The sequence below is a fragment of the Felis catus genome, chromosome B3 (genome assembly GCF_018350175.1).
Source record: "Felis catus isolate Fca126 chromosome B3, F.catus_Fca126_mat1.0, whole genome shotgun sequence".
Lineage (NCBI taxonomy): Eukaryota > Metazoa > Chordata > Mammalia > Carnivora > Felidae > Felis > Felis catus.
In genome coordinates this window covers 125,714,093-125,739,141 of record NC_058373.1, presented here as the reverse complement: position 1 = coordinate 125,739,141, position 25,049 = coordinate 125,714,093, and the positions used below count along the sequence as shown (strand labels likewise).

Genomic DNA, 25,049 nt, shown 5'->3' with positions numbered 1-25,049 from the left:
AACTGGGGGAGAGAGAAGGGCAGAAGGCAGGGAGCCGTTTTTGCATGCAGAGAGAGGTTGGAGATGGGAGGGAGAGTTCGGGAAAAGCGCCCCCCCCAAAGCAGCTGGAGAGAAAGTAGAAAAGGGGAAACAGCCACAGGGACAGAACTAAAAAGGGAAAAAGGAGAAATAAGAGGGTTTAAATTCCATTAAGACTCTATAAGCAGGGGAGCGCAGAGTCTGAAACTCCGCAGCTCAATACCTGGTGGTGCTCTGGTGAGAAGGGTGAATCCCCAGGAACAGAGTGGGGTCTGGGAGGTTCTCGGGCCACATGGGGAGAAGCGGTTCCACTGCTGGAAGGACATTTGGCAGAGGCTCTGCGACCACCCAGTCCCTGCAGATCGCAGAGAACAACCACATTCCCTGGTGCTGGAAGAAGGTCATTAAAGGTGAAGCCTGGTGCCAGATGGGTGTTGCGATTTTCCATAATCCCCGAAATGCTGCTGCTACACGTTCGCATGAACTTTTGCTGGGGTGGGCTGGCGCCCGGCTGCAGTCTCTGGGCATTGGCAGCAGCACGGACCCGCGAACATTCCTGGGTGGGGCCAGCACCTGGCCACTACTCGGTGAGACCCTCCTGCAGAAGGTCTGAGTGGGTCAAACCTGCAGTCCCTCAGAAGTGAGGGCTCGGGGAAAACAGCCGCACCTGAGATACAACTCAGGAGGGAGGTGCCATCTGGCAACCTGACAGCTTGTTCACTGACAGTGTAAAAGCGTGGAGTGGACAGAAGCCAGAGACAAAGGACCAGTGTGTGACTGCAGGTCTGGAGAGCACAGAGTTCTGACACCAGAGACTGTGTAGCTGGGGGACGCCATTTTCACTGCTCCCGCGCATGCGCATACACACCTACGAGCTCTGCAGCAGTCCACCCCACTAAGCTAAGCAGCGCCATCTAGTGGAGAATGGAGCCGTTACACTAAGCCCCGCAACTGGGCCAACCTCACTCTCCAGAAACACAAATCTCTCCAACTACTTAGTTTACAGACTATAAAGTGATTCACAGTTTAACTTCCAGGGGAAAACGAAGTAATTTCAATCATATTTCAGTCTGTTCACTGGTCCAGCTATTCAATTTTCTTTTTTTTCTCTTTTTCGTTTCTTTTCCTTTTCTTGAATATAGAAAGAAAAAAAATTACTTTTACTTTCAATTTTTATTGAAAATATTTTTATTTAATTTTTCTCTACTATATTTCTTTACTTTTGTATAAGTTTTTTCAAATTCTATTTCTATCATTTCATTTTATTTCAGTGTATTCATTTTTTCAAATTTTCAAACTATTTCCCTTTTTTTTCTTTCCCCTTTTTTCTTCTAATCTATCAAGCCCCTTTCAACACCAAGACCAAAACACACCTAGGATCTAGCATCATTTATTTGATTTTGTGTATGTCTTGTTTTTAATTTTTTACTTTTAATTTTTTTTTACCTCATTAATTCCCTTTCTCCCTTCAAAATGATGAAACGAAGGAATTAGCCCTAAAAGGAAGAGCAGGAAGAAACAACAGCCAGGGACTTTAACTAATACAGATACAAGCAAGATGTCTGAACCAGAATTTAGAATCATGATAATAAGCATACTAGCTGCAGTCGAAAATAGATTAGAACCCCTTTCTGCAGAGATAAAAGAAGTAAAAACTAGTCAGGATGAAATAAAAAATGCTATAACTGAGCTGCAATCTCGATGGATGCCATGACAGCAAGGATGGATGAAGCAGCACAGAGAATTGGCAGATATACAGGACAAACTTATGGAGAATAATGAAGCAGAAAAAAAGAGGGACACTAAGGCAAAAGAGCACATTTTAAGAATTAGAGAAATCAGTGACTCATTAAAAAGGAACAACATCAGAATCATAGGGGTCGCAGAAGATGAAGAGAGATAAAAAGGGGTAGAGGGGTTATGTGAGCAAATCATAGGAGAAAACTTTCCTAACCTGGGGAAAGACACAGACATCAAAATACAGGAAGTACAGAGGACTCCCATTAGATTCTACAAAAACCAACCATCAACAAGACATATCATAGTCAAATTCACAAAATACTCAGGGAAGGAGAGAATCATGAAAGCAGCAAGGGAAAAAAAGTCCCTAACCTACAAAGGAAGACAGATCAGGTTTGCAGCACACCTATCCAAAAACTTGGCAAGCCAGAAAGGAGTGGCAGGATATATTCAGTGTGCTGAATCAGAAAAATATGCAGTCAAGAATTCTTTATTCAAGGGGCGCCTGGGTGGCGCAGTCGGTTAAGCATCCAACTTCAGCCAGGTCACGATCTCACGGTCTGTGAGTTCGAGCCCCGCGTCAGGCTCTGGGCTGATGGCTCGGAGCCTGGAGCCTGTTTCTGATTCTGTGTCTCCCTCTCTCTCTGCCCCTCCCCCATTCATGCTCTGTCTTTCTCTGTCCCAAAAATAAAATAAATAAATAAATAAATAAATAAATAAATAAATAAATAAAACGTTGAAAAAAAGAATTCTTTATTCAAGATAGAAGGAGAGATTATAAGTTTCCCAGACAAACAGCAAAATTAAAGGAGTTTGTGAACACTAAACCAGCCCTGCAAGAAATTCTAAGGGGGACCCTCTGAGGGGAGAAAAGATGAATAAATAAATAAATAAATAAATACCAAAAGCAACAAAGACTAGAAAGGACCAGAGAACACCACCAGAAACTCCAACTCTACAAGCAACATAAGGGCAATAAATTCATATCTTTCAGTACTCACTCTAAATGTCAATGTACTAAATGCTCCAATTGAAAGACACAGGGTAACAGAATGGATAAGGAAACAAGATCCATCTATATGCTGTTTACAGGAGACCCACTTTAGACCTAAAGACACCTTCCGATTGAAAGTAAGGGGATGGAGAACCATCTATCATACTAATGGTCAACAAAAGAAAGCTGGAGTAGCCATACTTATATCAGACAAAATAAAGACTTTAAAATAAAGACTGTATCAAGAAATGCAGAAGGGCATTATATCATAATCAAGGGGTTTATCCTCCAAGAAGACCTAATACTGTAAACATTTATGCACCAAATGTGCAAGCACCCAAATATATAAATCAATTCATCACAAACATAAAGAAACTCATCGATAGTAATACCATAATAGTAGGGGACTTCAACACCCCACTCACAGCAATGGACAGATTATCTAGTCAAAAAATCAACAAGGAAACAATGGCTTTGAATGACACATTGGATCAGATGGACTTAACAGGTATATTCAGAACATTTCATCCTAAAGCAGTGGAATACATATTCTTCTCCAGTGCACATGGAACATTCTCTAGAATAGACCACATACTGGGCCAAATCAACCCTCAACAAGTACAAAAATATTGAGATCATACCATGCAGATTTTCAGACCACAATGCTATGAAACTTGAAATCAACCACAAGAAAAAATTTGGAAAGGTAACAAATACTTCGGAGACTAAAGAACACCCTACTAAAAAATGATTGGGCTAACCAAGAAGTTAAAGAGGAAATTAAAAAGTACATGGAAAATATGAAGATGATAACACCACAGCCCAAAACCTCTGGGATGCTGCAAAGGAGGTCATAAGAGGAAAGTGTATAGCAATCCAGGCCTTGTTAAAGAAGGAAGAAAGGTCTCAGATACACAATCTAACCTTACACCTTAAAGAGCTGGAAAAAGCATAGCAAATAAAACCCAAAATTAGCAGAAGACAGGAAATAATAAATATTAGAGCAGAAATCAATGCTATCAAAACAACAACAACAAAAAAAACACAGTAGAACAGATCAATGAAACCAGAAGTTGGTTCTTTGAAACAATTAAAAAAATTGATAAACCACTAGCCAGTTTGATCAAGAAGAAAAAGGAAAGGACCCAAATAAATAAAATCAAGAATGAAAGAGGACAGATCACAACCAACAAAGCAGAAATAAAAAACAATAATGAGAATATTATGAGCAATTATACACCAATAAAATGGGCAATCTGGAAGAAATGGCCAAATTCCTAGAAACGTATACACTACCAAAACTGAAACAGGAAGAAATAGAAAATTTGAACAGCCCCATAACCAGTAAGAATTGAATTAGTAATCAAAAACCTCCCAAAAAACAAGAGACCAGGGCCAGATGGCTCCCAGGGGAATTCTACCAAACATTTAAGGAAGGGTTAATACCTATTCCCTTGAAGCTGTTCCAAAAATAGAAATGAAAGGAAAACTTCCAAACTCTTTCCATGAAGCCAGCATTACCTTGATTCCAAAACCAGACAAAGATCCCACTAAAAAGGTGAACTATAGACCAATTTCCCTGATGAACATGGATGCAAAAATCCTCAACAAGATATTAGCCAACCAGATCCAACAATACGTTAAAACAATTACTCACCACGACCAAGTGGAATTTATACCTGGGATGCAGGGTTGGTTCAATATTTGCAAAGCAATCAGTGTGATTCATCACATCAATAAAAGAAAGGACAAGAACCATATGATCCTCTCAATAGATGCAGAGAAAGCATTCGACAAAATACAGCATCCTTTCTTGATAAAAACCCTCAAGAAAGTAGGGATAGAAGGGTCATATCTCAAAATCACAAAAGCCATATATGAAAGACCCAATGCTAATATCATCCTCCGTGGGGAAAAACTGAGAGCTTTCCACCTAAGGTCAGGAATAAGACTGGGATGTCCACTTTCACCACTGTTACTCAACATAGTATTGTAAGTCTTAGCCTCTGCAATCAGACAACACAAAAATAAAAGGCATCCAAATCGGCCAGGAGGAGGTCAAACTTTCGCTCTTTTCAGATGACATGATATTCTATATGGAAAACCCAAAAGATTCCACCAAAAAACTGCTAGAACTGATTCATGAAGTCAGCAAAGTTGCAGGATATAAAATCAATGCACAGAAATTGTTTGCATTCGTATACACCAACAATGAAGCAATAGAAAGAGAAATCAAAGAATAGATACCATTTACAATTGCACCAAAAACCATAAAATACCTAGGAATAAATCTAACCAAAGAGGTGAAAAATCTATACACTGAAAACTATGGAAAGCTTATGAAAGAAATTGAAGAAGACACACAAACAATGGAAAAATATTCCATGCTCCCATGAGCAGGGGAGGGGCAGAGACAGAGGGAGACACAGAATCCGAAGCAGGCTCCAGGCTCCAAGCTGTCAGCACAAAGCCCGACGTGGGGCTTGAACCCACAAACTGCGAGATTATGACATGAACTGAAGTTGGACGCTTAACCGACAGAGCCACCCAGGCGCCCCACAAATAGTGTTAAAATGTCAATACTACCCAAAGCAATCTACATATTCAATGCAATCCCTATCAAAATAACACCAGCATTCTTCACAGAGCTAGAACAAACAATCCTAAAATGTGTATGGAACCACAAAAGACCCCGAATAGCGAAAGCAATCTTAAAAAAGAAAACCAAAGCAGGAGGCATCACAATCCCGGACTTCAAGCTGTATTACAAAGCTGTAATCATCAAGACAGTATGGTACTGGCACAAAAACAGACACTCAGATCAATGGAACACAATAGAGAACCCAGAAATGGACCCACATACGTATGGCCAACTAATCTTTGACAAAGCAGGAAAGAATATCCAATGGAATAAAGACAGTCTCTTCAGCAAGTGGTGCTGGGAAAACTGGACAGTGACACGCAGAAAAATGAACCTGGACCACTTTCTTACACCATACACAAAAATAAACTCAAAATGGATGAAACACCTAACTGTAAGACAGGAAGCCATCAAAATCCTTGAGGAGAAAGCAGGCAAAAATCTCTTTGATCTTGGCTGCAGCAACTTCTTACTCAACACATCTCCAGAGGCAAGGGAAACAAAAGCAAAAATGAACTATTGGGACTTCATCAAAATAAAAAGCTTCTGCACAGTGAAGGAAACAATCAGCAAAACTAAAAGGCAACCGACAGAATGGGAGAAGATATTTGCAAACGATATATCAGACAAAGGGTTAGGATCCAAAATCTATAAAGAACTTATCAAACTCAACACCCAAAAAACAAGTAATCCAGTGAAGAAATGGGCAAAAGATATGAATAGACACTTCTCCAAGGAAGACATCCAGATGGCCAACTGACCCATGAAAAAATGCTCCACATCACTCATCATCAGGGAAATACAAATCAAAACCACAATGAGATACCACCTCATACCTGTCAGAATGGATAACATTAACAACTCAGGCAACAACAGATGTTGGTGAGGATGCAGAGAAAAAGGATCTCTTTTGCACTGCTGGTGGGAATGCAAACTGGTGCAGCCACTCTGGAAAACAGTATGGAGGTTCCTAAAAAAATTAAAAATACAACTACCTTACAACCTAGCAATTGCACTACTAGGTATTTACCCAAGGGATACAGGTGTGCTGTTTCAAAGGGACACATGCACCCCAGTGTTTATAGCAGCACTACCAACAATAGCGATAGTATGGAAAGAGCCCAAATGCCCATTGATGGATGAATGGATAAAGAAGATGTGGTATATGTATAAAATGGAGTATTACTCGGCAATCAAAAAGAATGAAATCTTGCCATTTGCAACTATGTGGATGGAACTGGAGGGTATTATGCTAAGCAAGATTGGTCAGTCAGAGAAAGACAAATGTCATGACTTCACTCATATGAGGACTTTAAGACACAAAACAGATGAACATAAGGGAAGGGAAACAAAAATAATATAAAAAGTGGGAGGGGGACAAAACATAAGAGACTCTTAAATATGGAGAACAAATAGAGGGTTACTGGAGGGGTTGTGGGAGGGGTGTGGGCTAAATGGGTAAGGGGCATTAAGGAACGTACTCCTGAAATCATTGTTGCACTATATGCTAAGTAACTTGGATATAAATTATAAATAAATAAATACATACATACATACATACATACATACATACATATCCTATGGCCCAGTGTAAGAGTGCACAATGCTGAACTCTTTTTCAAAAAGACCTGCTTACAAAGGGTAACCTTAATTCATCATGAATTCAGGTGGATACCATGCTTCTCCCAACCTGATCCCAGCCAAAGGCTGAGCACACAGGGGACTTGAGTCAGGCCACTTCTGCCTAAACAAAGACACATCAGCTTTTGCCCTAGGCACCCCATCAGCTGCAACTTCCATCTCTCCCTTCACAGGTGTTGGCTCTGCACCATGGCCAGAGGGTTCCCCCAACCACTCCTGTTCCCTCCCTAATTTATCCTTCTCAAGATTCTCCCACTTCCCACCTACATCTTCTTCTCAGAGACACAAATTGACATACTTAGTAATTTCACTCTTATAAAAATGCAATCCTTAATTCAAAATAAGACCTGAACAAAAAATGATTATCTAAGTATTATTTATAATGAGAAGGGAGGAGGGTGAAAACAACTTAAATATTCAACCACAAGAGGCTCCTGGGTGGCTCAGTCAGTTAAGTGTCCAACTCTTGATCTCAGTTCAGGTCATGATCTCACAGTTCCTGAGATGTGGCACTGAGCCCCTCATTTGACCTGGCTGACAGTAGGCAGCCTGCTTGGGATTCTCTCTCTCTCTCTCTCTCTCTCTCTCTCTCTCTCTCTCTCTCTGCCCCTCCCCTCCTTGTTCTCTCTTTCTCAAAATAAATAAACTTACAAAAAAAATTCAACCACAAGGTAAAGCTAAATGTAGAACAGCCACTCAATAGCAAACCATAGCACCATTAAAATTGTTTCCGTGTTTATTCATGTGAACAAAATCACAGGTAGTACACCCTACCCATGACCTTTACTTCAGATTTCTTTGACCCCCTCTAACTGTCTACCCTAGTGCAGTGTGAAGCTTCCTGCAAGCCCCTTCTTGAGCAGGGGAGGGTGGATCCACATCTCCCTTTGCCCTCCTCACCCTAAGTCTCTGTCTGCCTGGTGTTCTGCCTCTGCCCTGCTGTATCAGTCAGGGTTCAATCAAAGAAGCATATACCAAATATGGGTATTTACATATATCATACATACTTGCTACATAAATCTGATCTTACACAATTGTGGGAGTTGATTAAATACTCCTCCTTTGTGTCTGATATTAGAACTTGAAGTCCACAAGGCAGACAGGCTAGAAGCAAAGGTGAAGTAAGGTACGGAGAGGACATGTGGGAAGCCACACAAATGAGCCAGGGTCCACGATGACAGGCTAATAAGCCCACGTCAGTTCTTGTGGCCTCTGACTTTGATAATTGCTCTGGGCTGAATATTGTTACCCCCCAACTCACATGTTGACATCCTCACTCCCACATGATGGTTAATGTTATGTATTAAAGTGACGGGGATGCAGGGTGCCCAGATTAAACATGATTTATGGATGGGTCTGCAGGTTGCTTCTGGATGAGATTAGCGTTTGAATGGGTAGACTCAGCACAGTAGATGGACCTCCCCCCGACCCCCAGTGTGAGTGAGCAGCATCCAATCAGCTGAGGGCCTGAATAGAACAAAAAGTAGAAGAAGGGATGAATTTTCTGCCTGCTTGAGCTAGAACATCAGTCTCCTCCTGCCCTCGAACTGAGATTTACCCCATGTGTTCCCCTAGTTCTCAGGCCTTTAGTGTCAGACTATAATTACACTCTTGTGTTTCCTGGATCTCCAGCTTCCAGGAGGCAGATCCTGGAATTTCTCAGCTTCCATTATTACATGAGCCAATTCCTTATAATACATCTCCTTTTATACATATAAATTATTATATATATAATATTAATAACAATATTTTTATTATATAATTATATTATAATTAATATTGTATAAATAGGATATAGCTATAAGCATATATGTATGTATAGAATGTACCTATATATACATTTATATCTTGCTTACATATTTTTGGGGGGGTCTTATTGGTTGTTTTTCCAGAGATCCCTAATATACCCCAGTACCTCAGCATGTGACTATATTTGGAGATAGTGTCTTTAATAAGTTAATTAAGTTAAAATTACTCATTAGGGTGGGTCATGATCTAATGTGGCCAGTATCCCTATAAGAAGAGGAAATTAGAATTGAAACACACACACACCAAGGGAATCTGATGTGAAGACACAGAAAGAAGATGCCATCTACAAGCTAAGGAGAGGCTTAGAGGAAACCAACCCAGCCAACACCTTGGTCTCAAACTCATAACCTTCAGAACTGTGGGAAAATACATTCCTGTTGCTTAGCCACCTGGTCTGTGGCTTTTTGTTATAGCAGCCCTGGCAAACTAACACAATGACAGGGGCATCCTACAGAAGCCACAGCCTTTCTCCGTGAAATTTCATGCACCGGAATGGGAGATGCTGAAGGAGGGTTCAAGGAGATTAGAACAGTTGCACGTTCAGTTGCTGCTTCACACCAACAGGGTGACCAGAAACCTACCCTGACCAGAAAAATCCACTGGAGAATGCGGTTCAGCCTAGACAAGTTGGCATATTACAAAGCCAACATAATCACCCAACACAAAACGTAGCCACTCCTACCATTTCCATTACAACAGGGGTTCTCAACTGAGTTTGCCCCCATGGGATATTTGGCAACATCTAGAGATACTTTTAGCTGTCACAAATGGAAGGCGGGCTGCCATCGGCACCTAGTTGGTAGAGATCAGGGATGCTACTAAACACTCTTCAGTGCACAGGGACTGCACAACAAGGAATTATCCAGCCCCAAAAGGTCAGTGGTCCCCAGGCTGAGAAACCCTGCATTGCATCAACAAATCCTTCACACCAAGAATTCAAACTTCTAGCAGATGCAATGAAAACTGAGCTGGGTAAAGGAAAATTGCACAGTGTGCAGCAGTATACCATCACCTCTCTGTCCCTCCTCTCTCCCTCTATCAGCTCTTCACTCCCACCTCCCACACTTCCTGGGAACTCCAGATTCTGCTCCTCCACCTTGCCGTGTAGCTTTCTCCTTCTCTGACATCTTAACATCATCCAATATCCTGAAACTCAGAGTCCCATCTTATGCCCCAAGGAATTATCAGAGTGTTTTTTTTTTTAATACTGTGACATCTTCCCCAAAGGGAAATTTGAATGCCGAGAGGTAAGGTCCAAAAATTGTCTCCACCTTGAAATATATCTATATGAGTATACTCAAAATATTCAGACCAAAATAAAAAATCTGAAAGTGTATGACACTCAGGCTGAATTCTGAATATTGCAATTTGATTTATTTTCCCTTTTTGCTTATCTACACTTTCCATTTCTTCCACACTAAAGAGACATGTTTACTAAAAAAAAAATATGTCTATGGGGATGATATAGAACAACATGTAAAAATTCTTACAAAATAATGCCAAATGAATGAAGTATCAGATTTAGTTATATATAGTATATGACTCTATTTTTAAAGTATGGGGAGAAAAAAACCCAAAGGGGAGTAGGGAAGGGCAACAAGAACAAATGACTAGAAAGAAACACATTATGGTGTTTTATTCAGAAAGCCACACCAGAAATGATTTTGTTTTTCTCTGTTGTTACTTGTCCTAATTTTTAAAAATTAACCCAATATACATACCCAGTATAACCCTCTGGCCTACAGTGTGGGTGAGTGCTTCAAATATGATGGGTGTCCTTTCCATGATTCTGTTATATATTACATTATATAACAGAAGTGAGGATATTTTTACAAATATCAGGTCCCTAGTCAACTGACTTTGAGTTCATCAAAATGGAGATTATTCTGGGAGGAACTGATCTAATCAGGTAAGCCTTTAAAAAATATATATATATATATATGTGTATATATATATATATATACACATATATATATATATAAGCTAAGGAGAGCTTAGCTTGTATGTATATATATGTATATATTGAGAGAGAGAGAGCATGAGTGGGGGACGAGCAGAGAGAGAGGGAAAGAGGGAGAATCCCAAGCAGGCTCCACACTGTCAGCACAGAGCCTGACGTGGGGCTAGATCTCACAAACTGTGAGATCATGACCTGAGCTGAAGTCAAGAGTTGGACACTTAACTGACTGAACCACCCAGGCGCCCTAGGAAGCCTTTTAAAAGAGGGTTTACAGGCCAGAGATTTGAAGCAACAGACTCTCCTCGTGGCCTCGAAGAAGCAATGAGTTTGTTGTTGCTATGAATTTTACATCCTCAAGGAAATGAATTCTGCCAATACTCACACGGGCTTGGAGGAGGACCCCCAGCTCTCAAATACCTTAGTTGCAGCCTTGTGAGACCCTGAGCAGAGGATTCATTTCCACTGTGCTGAGACTCCTGAAACATGGAAGCTATGGGAATAATAAATGTCTGTTTTAAGCAGCTTCATTTGTCATAATTTGTTAAGCACCAACAGAAAACGAATAGAACCAACTAGGCTTTCAGTGGAAAAATACATTTTAATAAATAAACCATAGGGGAACCAGGGTGGCTCAGTCAGTTGAGCGTCTAACTCTTGGTTTTGGCTCAGGTCAGGATCTCACGGTTTGTATGTTCAAATCCCACATTGGGCTCTGTGCTGACAGTGCAGAGCCTGCTTAGGATTCTCTCTCTCTCAAAATAAATAAACTTAAAAAATAATAAATAAATAAACCATAGAATGGGAAGAAAGACATCTGGGTCTCTATCATCACCATTAACTACCTATACGATCTTAAGTCACTTCTTAAGATGTGAAGTTTTAAAATATGTAGTATGAGAGATAGAGGCTTGAAAATCCAATGATTCTAAATCTTGCCACAATCAACTCTCAGTTACTGCGCCTTTTTCTCCTCTTGCTTATAATGGAGTCTCATAGTGCTAAAGATAGGTAACCCATTAGTTAGGCTGTCAAAATCTTTTCATAATAGAGAGATGCTCTTTATAGTAGTATTTATTCTTCAAAATATGGCACTTGCCTCACTACAACCCAATTGTAATTTCAGAATAAAAATATATAGCAAAATGCTTAAAATCAAGTATACACAAACTAAAATGGCACAAAGGAGTATTTTATGAAATGGGAGAAAGCCCAACAAAAGAAAGATTAAACTGAAAGTGTGCTTCTTAGAATTTAGAATTGGGTTTTGAAAAGGAAGAGAATTAGAAAATAAAAGCAAGCAGCCCAACCCAAAGAAAGGAACAAGTAGGATTAAATAAGCAGGTAAAACTACATCTGAAACAGAATATGTTTCTACAGACTGAATTGTGTCCCTCCTCCCAAATTCACATGTGGAAACCCTACCCGCCCCCTCCATGGGATGGTATTTAGAGATGGTGATCGCCTCCTTTGGGAGATTAGGTTCAGATGGATCATGAGGGTGGAGCCTTCTGCTAGGGTTACTGTCCTTGTAAGAAGAGACACCAGAACCTGAGAGCACGCTCAGTCTCTTTCACAGCCACGTGAGGACACAGGAAGAGGCAAGAAAGCTCTCGCGGGAGCCTGACCACACCAGCACCCTGATCTCAGACCCCCGGTCTTCAAAACTATGAGAAATACATTTCTCTTCTCTAAGCCCCCCAGTCTGTGGTATTTTCTCATGACAGCCTGAGCTGACTAATACACATGTATAAGGGGGAAAGAAAAAAATAGGATTGCAGATGTAGAGGAGAGGAGGGAAAAAGATGCTTGGCGGCCATGCAGGGGAGTTTGAATTTGTTGCCCAAGGTTATAAGAAGCCCTTATGACTTCTTGAGCCAGAGAGATTGAGGAAAATGAGTCTGATGAAAATCTCATCAGCAAGTTTGTGTGACATGAAGTTATGAGGGCTATAACCAGGATGGTGACTGTGGAAAAGAATGGAAGCAGAACTTCCAAGAAACATTAAGTGACGTGAATTGCCAGAACTTCAAAATAAATTTAATTATTATTATATAATGAACTCATTCCTTAAGCCTGACAAGTGAGAAACTCTGATAAGGGACATGGTGGGGATCTGGCTAATTAATGAGGAATTGATGAAGGAACCTGGTCCTCTTTAACAGAGGCACCTATCTCCTGGGCTCACCAGCAAACCTCTCAAAGTTTTCTGGAGAATCAATAAGAAATTGAAAATGTTGTTTGACCTTTAGTAGGACTATTGAAGAACAGAATACCCAGGTTGACCTCTTTCTTAGGTGCCAGCTGATCAGTGCTAAAAAAATTGCTAGGGGCGCCTGGGTGGCTCAGTTGGTTAGGTGTCTGACTTCGGCTCAGGTCATGATCTCGCAGCACTTGAGTTCAAGCCCTTCATCAGGCTCTGTGCTGACACAGCTCAGAGGCTGGAGCCTGCTTTGGATTCTGTGTCTCCCTCTCTCTGCCCCTCTCCTGCTTGCACTCTGTCTCTCTCTCTCTGTCTCTGTCTCTGTCTCTCAAAAATAAATAAACATTAAAAAAATTTTTTTTAACTGAAAAAAGGCTTTACCTTTTTGGTCTTTTGTTATTAGAATGCTTTCTTATTTTATTGCCTTTATTCCTCATGACAGTTCTGAGTGGTAAACCAGGTTTAATAATCCTGATTTTGTAGACTCAGAAACTGAGCCTTAGAGATGTTACATAACTTTCCAAAGTTTCCACAGCTGAACTGCTGAACTGGCAGATGGCACAATTCAGAGTAGTGTCCAGGTCTGTTCCACAATATGGCTTTTTTTTTTTTACTTATTTTTTGGTAGCACATGAGACTGCTCATTTAAGTGCATTTTTTATTTTATTTATTTTATTTTGAGAGAAATCACATGCGAGAAAGGGAGGGGCAGAAAGAAAATCCCAAGCAGACTCCATGCCCAGCTCAATCTCACGACCGTGAGATCCTGACCTGAGCCAAAATCAAGAGTTGGACACTTAACTGACTGAGGCACCCCACGTTTATTTTTTAATACCTTTTTTTTTCAAAATGAAGTACAGACATACCTCAGAGATACTGTAGCTTTGGTTCCGGTACACTGCAATAAAGCCAATATTACAATAAAGCAAATGTTGCAAAAAAGTGAGTCAAATGAATTTTTTGGTTTCCCAGTGCATATAAATTATGTTTATACTATAGCCTATTAAGTGTGCAACAGCATATGTTGTAAAAAATAATGTACATGCCTCAATTTATGCTAACCATCCCTGAGCTTTCGGTGAGATGTAATCACCGACCACAGATCACTGTAACAAATATAATAGGCACATTGTGAGTGCCCAATGAAAAAGTTTAAAATTTTGCAAGAATTACCAAAATGTGACACAAAGATAGGAAGTGAGCAAATGCTGTTGGAAAAATGGTGCCGATAAACTTGATCCATGCTGGTTGCCACAAGCCTTCACCTTATGAAAAAATGCAATACTTGTGAAACGCAATAAAATGAGGTATGCCTATATATCTTAGTTTCTTTACTACTGCCGCTTATTACAAATTTCCACAAACATAGTGACTTAAAACTACACAAATTTATTATCTTACAGTTCTGAATGTCAGAAGTCCAAAAATGGACCTTCCAAGGCCAAAATCACGAAGTTGGCAGGGCTGTGTTCCTTCCAGAGGCTCCAGGGATAATCCATTCTTTGCTGTTTCTAGCTTCTAGAGTCTATCTGCATCCTTTGGTTCATGGTCCTCTTTTAGAAATAGCATCTCCTCTTCTCTCTCTGACTTTGGCCCTCCTACCTCCCTCCTGTAAGAAAGTTTATGATTACATTATGATTATCCATTCTCATTGGCTAATCCGGGAGAATCTTCCCATCTCAAGACCCTTAAACTCAATTACATAAGCAAAGTCCTATGCTTTCAAAGGTAACATATACACAGGTTTGGGGATTAGGAACATCTTGGTAGGGGGTGCATTAGTCTGCCTGCCACAAGGTATCATCTACATACATGAAAATGCATGGATCTTAAAGGCATGGTTCTATGGTTTTGACAGATGTATCTCTGTCACTTATGTGACCCACAAGCTAATTAGACTATAGATGATTTCTATTAACCAAAAGTTCCCTTCTTCCCCTTTCCAGTTAATTTTCCCCTTCCCACCCTAACCACTAAGCAACTGCTGTTCTGAACTCTATCACTATAGGTTAGCTGTAACTGTTGTCGAGCGCCATAGGAATGGAATCATAAAAGATGAGCTCTTTCATGTCTGTTTTCTTTTGCTCAGCATGTTTTTGAGATTCGTCCATGATATGCACATATCAATAATTCTCTCCTTTCTGTTGCCAAATAACACTCCATTGTATCAATATACCAGTTTGCTTATCCATTCACAAGGTGAACATTTTAAGTGATTCCAAGATCTTCCCTATTATGAATTTAGCTACCAGAAACATTATTGCATGAGACATTTTATGAACATAGGGTCTCATCTCTCTTGAGCAAGCACTTAAGAATGAAAACATTAATGGGGCGCCTGGGTGGCGCAATCGGTTGAGCGTCCGACTTCAGCCAGGTCACTATCTCGCGGTCCGTGAGTTCGAGCCCCGCGTCAGGCTCTGGGCTGATGGCTCAGAGCCTGGAGCCTGTTTCTGATTCTGTGTCTCCCTCTCTCTCTGCCCCTCCCCCGTTCATGCTCTGTCTCTCTCTGTCCCAAAAATAAATAAACGTTGAAAAAAAAATAAAAAAAAAAGAATGAAAACATTAAGTTACAGGGTCGATATATGTTTCATGCACAAGGACTATGGATAAAAATTTTTTTCAGCAGATGTACCCTTTTATAGCCCTATAAGTTCCAATTGCTCTACATCCTCATCAATACTTGTCATTGTTTAAAAGTTCTGCCATTTTAAGGGGAGTGATATTTTGTTGTGATTTTAATTTACATTTCCTTGAAGACTAAAGATGTTGCACACCTTTTCACGTGCTTATTTTCTACTTACCTATTTTCTTTGCAAGGGCATGTTCAAACTTTTTCCATTTGTGGGATATTTTTATTATTATGTTTTATTCTATTTGTATATTTATTATTGTATTTTGTATTTCTATTTATTACATAAATATATACATGTGTTATATTTATGTTATTCATATTACTTAATTCACATTTATTTTATGTCTATGTTTATAGCCTGGATAGTTTTAAATAATATATTCATTATGTGTTTATTATCAAGTTCTTAACACATTTTAGACACAAATTCCCTTTAAAAATATGCACTGCAAATATTTTCTCCTGTTTTCTCTGTGGCTCATTCATTCATTTTCCAGAGATTTTAATATATAGAAAGACATAAATAGATATAGAAATGGGAGCACCTGGGTGGCTCAGTTGGTTAAGCATCCAACTATTGGTTTCGGCTCAGGTCATGACTTCATGGTTTGTGAGTTCGAGCCCCACATTGGGCTCTGTGCTGACAGTGCAGAGCCTGCTTGGGATTCTCTCTCTCCTTCTATCTCTGACCCTCCCCTGCTCTCTGTCTCTCTTTCTCTCTCTCAAAATAAATAAATAAACTTAAAAAATATATGTAGAAGTGGGTATAGATATGTGTAGTTATGTGTATTATGAATGTGTGTATGCATTCATTTATATATACATACATATATGCACACATAAACATACACACATCTATACCTACACACACACACACACACACACACACACACACACACTTCCCAGCTCCATCTGCTAAGATATTTTAGAAACATTAACAACCCAGTAGTAATGAATACTCTTGGAATATAAACACCATTCTCCACTGAAGAAAAGCAGGCCTGCTTGGAGAAATGGCTGATTCCAAGACTGGATCAAGGGAAGTAGAAAAAAAATATAAGTAGTGCAAAAATGTAAGAATGCTCTCAAAAAGATACAGTAGTCAGTTTGAAGAGGCGCCCACTGGCTAAATCTGAGATAATCTGAACATCAAAATAATGATAGGTAGGATTATAACATATTGAATAAAAAATGTGTGAGTCTATAACAATGTAAATTAATCAATTAAATGAAGAAATAAATAAGAAAAATCTCTGCCTACGCTAGAAAGCTAATAATAAATGTAGAAGGAATGATAGAATTAGAAAATCACCATTTGGCAGCTGTCATAGTAATTATTGATTCAGGCAAGAATCATGAATATACATGGTAAAACTAGTGGGTGAATGTTTAAGGAATAGTGAGATATTTGCAGAATCTCAAAGTGTCTTCTTCAAGATACATATTAATTGCAAAAGGTAAATACAATGAAACACCTCCTTAACTAATTGATTAACATTATCATTGCCAGAATTTGGACTAACCAATAGCATTTGGTGCCTGACATGATGCACTAAGAGAATTCAGCATCATTTCTGTGGTGGTCTTCCCAAATGTACATAACCTGAATCTAATCATAACACAAATTGACATTAGGGTAAATTCTATGAAATAACTTATTTATACACTTAAAAATTATTAGTATCAAGTGGTTCAGAAACACACACACTTTCAAGAACTGTTCCAGGTTAAAGGACACTAATGAGATGTGACAAACTGGATGCAACTGATGATGTTGAATTTTCTATTGTTAGAAAGGACATTATTGTGGCAAGTCAGTACAAGATCAATAAAGTCTGTAGATTAGATGATAGTATTGAATCAGTGTGAAGTTTCTAACTTTGATCATAGTTCTATGTTAGAGAATTCTTTGTTTTCAGGAAATACTAACATATTTAGAGAAGCATCATGCCTGCAACTTATTCTCAATTGTTTTAATTATATACATTTGTGCCAATGTGTACAAACATTTTTCATGCATATATGAAATATATATTTATTGTATATCTTAGTATATACATAATACATACATTTCTTTTTTTTGTCAATGCTGCCCTTCGAGGTGGATTTATGTGAAGTCAACATGGCATAACTGGGAACCTATTCAAGAATAGGGAATGATCAGGGTTGCCTGGTGGCTCAGTCAGTTAAGCATCAGATTTGAGGTCAGGTCATGATCTCATGGTTCATGAGTTCCAGACCTGCATCTGGCTCTCTGCTGTCAGTGTGGAGTCTGCTTCAGATCCTCTGTCTCTGTCTCTGTCTCTGTCTCTGTCTCTGTCTCTCTCAAAAATAAAAATAAAACCTTCAAAAAAATTTTTTAAGGGTAGGAAATGATCAAAGGGTGCCTCGGTGGCTCAATTGGTTAAGCATCTGACTCTTGATTCTGGCTCAGGTCATGATCTCATGGTTTGTGAGTTCAGCCCCTGCATAGGGCACCTGCTTGGGATTCTCTCTCTCTCCCTCTCTGCCCCTCCCCCACTTGCTCATGCACGAGCTCCTCAAAATAAATACTTAAAAAAAAAACTTATTTTGCATTGTAAATGTTTTCTAAACTTACTTCCATGTGACTTGCATTTACAATAATATTATTTGAATATTTTGGGGATCCTTATTTGAAGATCTTTCTCTTTTACCATCTCAATTTTGTACTTACCATCTCAGTTTCTAACTCCTGCTAAATCAAACTTTTGAGTAAAATTGTTTTAATTGGTTACTTTAGCATTATATCCAAACAATTAATAAAAAGGATTATGTAATTATTTGCTTATTTTCATGCAGGAGGGGGAAGCTCCAGGCCACTATCCAAGCCATACTTCAAGAGACCCAATCTCAGACTCATAAAAAGTAGCATTCTGACTACCCCTTAATATTGACCTAAAATCCCTACACCATCTGGCCCGAGTCACTCTCTGACTTCCCCTGCTCCTGTTCTCCTGCCATCTCCTCCTTCACCTGCTTCTACAGCCATAGGATTCCTTGCTATTCTTGGAGCATAAGAGACGTGCTCTTGTCTTAGAACCTTTATTGGGGCTGCTTCTTATTCCTGGAAGGCTCTTCATGTCCACATTTTTAAAATTTTTTTTTTATTTTCTATTTGAAGGGTAATTAACATACCTTTATTTATTTATTTATTTATTTATTTATTTATTTATTTATAAGGGTATGTATGTATGTATGTATGTATTATGTTCTATTTATTTCAGATGTTACACAAATCAAAACCACAATGAGGTTACTAGGAAGATGGCGGCATAGGAGGACTCTGGGCTCACCACGCGTCCTGCTGATCACTTAGATTCCACCTACACCTGCCTAAATAACCCAGAAAACCGCCAGAGGATTAGCAGAACGGAGTCTCTGGAGCCAAGCGCAGACGAGAGGTCACAGAGGAGGATGACATGATACTATACATGGAAAATCCGATAGACTCCACCAAAAGTCTGCTAGAACTGATACATGAATTCAGCAAAGTTGCAGGATACAAAATCAATGTACAGAAATCAGTTGCATTCTTATACACTAACAATGAAGCAACAGAAAGACAAATAAAGAAACTGATCCCATTCACAATTGCACCAAGAAGCATAAAATAGCTAGGAATAAATCTCACCAAAGATGTAAAGGATCTGTATGCTGAAAACTATAGAAAGCTTATGAAGGTAATTGAAGAAGATATAAAGAAATGGAAAGACATTCCCTGCTCATGGATTGGAGGAATAAATATTGTCAAAATGTCAATACTACCCAAAGCTATCTACACATTCAATGCAATCCCAATCAAAATTGCACCAGCATTCTTCTTGAAACTAGAACAAGCAATCCTAAAATTCATATGGAACCACAAAAGGCCCCGAATAGCCAAAGGAATTTTGAAGAAGACCAAAGCAGGAGGCATCACAATCCCAGACCTTAGCCTCTACTACAAAGCTGTCATCATCAAGACAGCATGGTATTGGCACAAAAACAGACACATAGACCAATGGAATAGAATAGAAACCCCAGAACTAGACCCACAAACGTATGGCCAACTAATCTTTGACAAAGCAGGAAAGAACATCTAATGGAAAAAAGACAGTCTCTTTAACAAATGGTGCTGGGAGAACTGGACAGCAACATGCAGAACGTTGAAACTAGACCACTTTCTCACACCATTCACAAAAATAAACTCAAAATGGATAAAGGACCTGAATGTGAGACACGAAACCATCAAAACCCTAGAGGAGAAAGCAGGAAAAGACCTCTCTGACCTCAGCCGTAGCAATCTCTTACTCGACACATCCCCAAAGGCAAGGGAATTAAAAGCAAAAATGAATTACTGGTACCTTATGAAGATAAAAAGCTTCTGCACAGCAAAGGAAACAACCAACAAAACTAAAAGGCAACCAACGGAATGGGAAAAGATATTTGCAAATGACATATCGGACAAAGGGCTAGTATCCAAAATCTATAAAGAGCTCACCAAACTCCACACCCGAAAAACAAATAACCCAGTGAAGAAATGGGCAGAAAACATGAAGAGACAATTCTCTAAAGAAGACATCCAGATGGCCAACAGGCACATGAAAAGATGCTCAACATCGCTCCTTATCAGGGAAATACAAATCAAAACCACTCTCAGATATCACCTCATGCCAGTTAGAGTGGCCAAAAGGAACAAATCAGGAGACTATAGATGCTGGAGAGGATGTGGAGAAACGGGAACCCTCTTGCACTGTTGGTGGGAATGCAAATTGGTACAGCCAATCTGGAGAACAGTGTGGAGGTTCCTCAGAAAACTAAAAATAGACCTACCCTATGACCCAGCAATAGCACTGCTAGGAATTTACCCAACGGATACAGGAGTACTGATGCATAGGGGCACTTGTACCCCAATGTTTATAGCAGCACTCTCAACAATAGCCAAACTATGGAAAGAGCCTAAATGTCCATCAACTGATGAATGGATAAAGAAGTTGTGGTTTATATACACAATGGAGTACTACATGGCAATGAGAAAGAACGAAATATGGCCCTTTGTAGCAACGTGGATGGAACTGGAGAGTGTGATGCTAAGTGAAATAAGCCATACAGAGAAAGACAGATACCATATGGTTTCACTCTTATGTGGATCCTGAGAAACTTAACAGAAACCCATGGGGGAGGGGAAGGAAAAAAAAAAGGGGGTTAGAGTGGGAGAGAGCCAAAGCATAAGAGACTCTTAAAAACTGAGAACAAACTGAGGGTGGGAGGGAGGGGAGGGTGGGTGATGGGTATTGAGGAGGGCACCTTCTGGGATGAGCACTGGGTATTGTATGGAAACCATTTTGACAATAAATTTCATATATTGAAAAAAAAAAAAAAACCACAATGAGATATCACCTTACACCCATCAGAACAGCTAGATCCACTCCATGTCTTCATGGTTCATTCCTCATCACTTTAAGTCTCTGCTCAAATGTGAGCTTTACAGGGAAGTCTCCCCTGACCTCCCTGCTTTAAATGTAAATGGTGGTCCCCACTCACCCCCCGGTACCCTATTCCCCTTCTGTACTATTTATGTTTTTTCTCTGTAGTACTTATCACCTTCTAAATAATTATAATTATTTCTTTTATTCTATTTCTCTAGAATGTACACTCTTATGATTTTTGTCTGTTTTATTAATCACTGAATCCGCAGCACCAAGAACCTGGTGTACCTCAACAGTAGGTGCTGAGAAAGAAAAAGAGGAACGCCTGACAAGCAGAAGCCGGCCTGACACTCACAACCAGGCCATGTTCTTCTCCTATTGGACATAAACAATCACAGAATACCAACAACAGACAGGCTACTCTGCAACTAAGATTAAATGAAACAAAGCAAACCATTTCACGATTTTATCTAAGCACAGACAGAAACAAGTTCCCTGTGTCATCCAAAAAGTACCAAACACTTCATCTCTTGGCTAAAATAAGTAACTACTGTTTCTTCACCAATGATTGCTTCATCCTCATTCTAGTCTCCTCTCCTTTCAGATAAGGTTTACTGCTTGATTTCTACCAAATCATAGAAATCGGGGGTACTGCTAACAGCATCCAATCTAGACCAAACCCAACTTTCCTGGATCCTCCGACCAATTACCCAACCAAAGTCCAAATCCTATAATAGGTTCTTTCTAAAGCCTCCTTACAGAGAGAGATGCCATGCATGTGTTCTCCCTCATTAGTAAGTACTAAACCTAATGTGTTCAACGACAGGGGTGTCCCTAGTGGTCTTTAGCAGAAAGGCATTGACAGTGCCCAGAAAATATTTGTTGAATTAAGGAAGGAGGGAAGGAAGGAAGGAAGGAAGGAAGGAAGGAAGGAAGGAAGGAAGGAAGGAAGGAAGGAAGGAAAGAAGGAAGGAAGCATTATCCTATGAATATAATGTTCTTAACCCAACATTCACTGATTAAATACATTGCCGTCTACTCAGTTAAGTATTCTAAATTTAATGATAGCTCTAAAGCATTTATCTCCACTTTATAAGGTTCACTTAATCAGGTTCTTATTGAAATTTAGTTTTAATCCAGTCTCTCTCCAGAACTGTAGTTAATAAATCTATGAAAAAATTAGACCAAAAGATGCCTGTCCATTTCTTCAGGGTATAAAGGTATCTCGGCCTTTCCTTTATCTGGTATGAATCAACACTGCTTAGAAAGGATATACACCTCCAAAGTAAATGTCACTTCAGGATTAAACTTAGTAGAGCCTGAACACACACACACACACACACACACACACACACACACACACATGCCACACCCTATTCATTCTATCAGCTTCAGAGCTTAGGTATATTGAACACTGTGCTCTGCAATCAGGATCTACACTCTGATCTTTATGACAATTATAACCTTAGAGAGCTATATGTACATTCAAAGTTTATTTGACGATTAATTATGTGTCTGCTATAAACAATCCTGGAATTACAGTTAATACAATGAAGTAAAGAACCTATTGCCCATTTACTCAAGGAACTGAGAATGTGCATGAGGAGATGTCAGGTTCTAAATCATGATTCGGTGCAAGGATTTCAATTTTCATTTATCCATGAGAAGTGAACACAAAAATAACGACTTAAATTTACCTCATCTATATCAAAGAAAGTATATTCTCTAAGCTTTAAGGGGAAAATATTCTGCTCCTTGTCTCTCCCTAATCCTGCCCTGGCAGATATGTTGGTTCAAGTGCTGACAGCCTGTGCACATGGTCAACCAAACAGATGCCTAAGAATAGCACAGGAAAGGATATACTTGACTAGAGTTAATGACAATCACTGCATTCTTAGGAAAAGGCTCTGGGGGTTGTCTTATCCATAAACAAAGAGCAAACTGGATTTATGTGCTCAATACTTTCAGGAGGTTTTCAATACATGCTGGTTGTTTGATTCATTTCAACGGAATAAGGTCACATCAGTGTCCTCTGCATGAAAAGGCACTTATTATCTACCTCCATTGGGTCCTATGCTGTGTTGTAATGCCAAGCAAACAGGTTTTCTGCAACTTGGAAATCTATGACACTGATCCAGAATGTTGATATAGGACAAGTTAAACAGAGTACAGACAGCTGAGCAAATATTAAAGAAGTCTATGAATTAATAAATAATATTAAAATTTTGTACAAGTAGAGTGAGTACATAAGTTTAACTGGGAATGTTGGCAAGAAACCTTGATGAATGTTTGCCTGGACTAGGTAAGGCCATGGAGAATTCACAACCTTTTCACTAATTAATCATCATGCAATCTAGCAGGCTGTTAAAATAAATCTGGTTTCCCACACCAGTCTTCCCCACTAGACCTGTTTTGGAGACTTGGAATTTCCCCAAAAAGCCAAGGTCCTATGAGCATTCTCAGAAGATGTCAATTATTCGCTGTTGGCTAAAGACAGTACCTCTAGCAGCTCTAAACCTTTTTCAAATTAAGTGAATAAAACTAGTTTTATTAGTCTTAATAAAAAGTAGTATTTTGGTTTCCTTCTTTGCTTCAACCAAGCAATCAATCAGAAATAATATTTGTAAAACATTCTCTTTTCCTGCATACCTCTTTTGAGGTATTAACCTCACAACAGACCTGGTGAAGAAGATGTTATTAATATACTCATTTTACAGAGCTGAAGAGGAATGAAGTAAATTTCCTATGTCCTATGGGGGCAAATGCTCCTTAATATTTCCCTGTAAAATATTTTAAGATTAAGCTTATAATAGATAGCAAGGACTTTGAAGATCTTACTATTAAAATAATAATCTATAATTATCTATTATCTATAATAAGATCTTATTTTTATTAAAATACTTTATAACTAAGGTGTACTATCAATCAACAAAAATTATTTAGTGGCAAGTCCAATGATATATATCTATGCACAGAATTAAATAATTGTCTTTGGCCTCAGAAAGTTTACATCCCATTTAAAAGGCAAGTTTGTGAATGTTCTGTGAACCCTTAAAGACATAAAGAATAATGAGAACTGGCCTGGTCAGAGAAGGCTCAGCCAAGATGAAATCCAAGTGAAAGTGGGAAGGATGCCATGGCTGTGGCTAAGAAGAGGAAGCAAGGGCAGTGGGGAGAGGGTAAAGGAGCCCATGACAAGGCAAGAGTGTGTTCATGTGGAAATCAGGAGATTAGTCAGAGAAGTGGCAAATGTATTCATGCAGCACTTAGCATCGGACCTTGAATATAAGAAGCACATAGGAAAGAAAAAGATGAAAAGTAAAGCTGAGTCTCAAGCAGTGAACAGTCATTCCCTAATCTATCAATCAGATAATCGCTGCTTCTTCCGCAGAAGGCAGAAATGTCTTCCCAGTACTTCCTCAAGAAAATAAAACTGTCAGCACAAGTTCCTATTTTTTCAGGAGAAGTTCTAATATTTTTTCGATCTTATGACAAAGGCAGTCATTGAAAAATTTCGAGTAGGAATTTCAATTTAATTTTAATTGAATTGAAATTTAATTTTGAAAGGAAAATGAATCTGGCTGTATGAGACTTAGGTAAGAGTCATGGGAGAATGACGGTGAAAATAGCTAGAACTCAGGTGCACGATGCAGGTAACAGAAAATGAGACCCAGGAGGGAAATTTTGAGAGAGAAAGAGAAAAATAGTCACATAAAAGAGTAACTACATAGCTCAAAGTATTAGGATGCAATGATCGGTAAGATGAAAAAGGGACGAAAATATACCAGATTTTACTCTATGATTAAAAAAAATTTTTTTAATGTTTATTATTTTTGAGAGAGAGACAGAGAGCAAGCAGGGAAGGGGCAGAGAGAGAGAGGGAGGCACAGAATCAAAGCAGGCTCCAGGCTGTGAGCTGTCAGCACAGAGCCTGATGCGGGGCTTAAAGTCACAGACCATGAGATCATGACCTGAGCTGGAC

General features: G+C 39.2%; 1 long non-coding RNA gene across 1 annotated transcript in view; it reads right to left on the bottom strand.

Annotated features, from left to right (window-relative positions):
* The window catches only part of LOC111561005, a 57,683-nt gene that overhangs the window by 31,411 nt on the left and 1,223 nt on the right, over nucleotides 1–25,049 (bottom strand). Inside the window, exon 2 of the long non-coding RNA XR_002743377.2 lies at nucleotides 14,405–14,612. This is a non-coding gene — a long non-coding RNA (uncharacterized LOC111561005). The remainder of the gene's footprint in view (nucleotides 1–14,404; nucleotides 14,613–25,049) is intronic.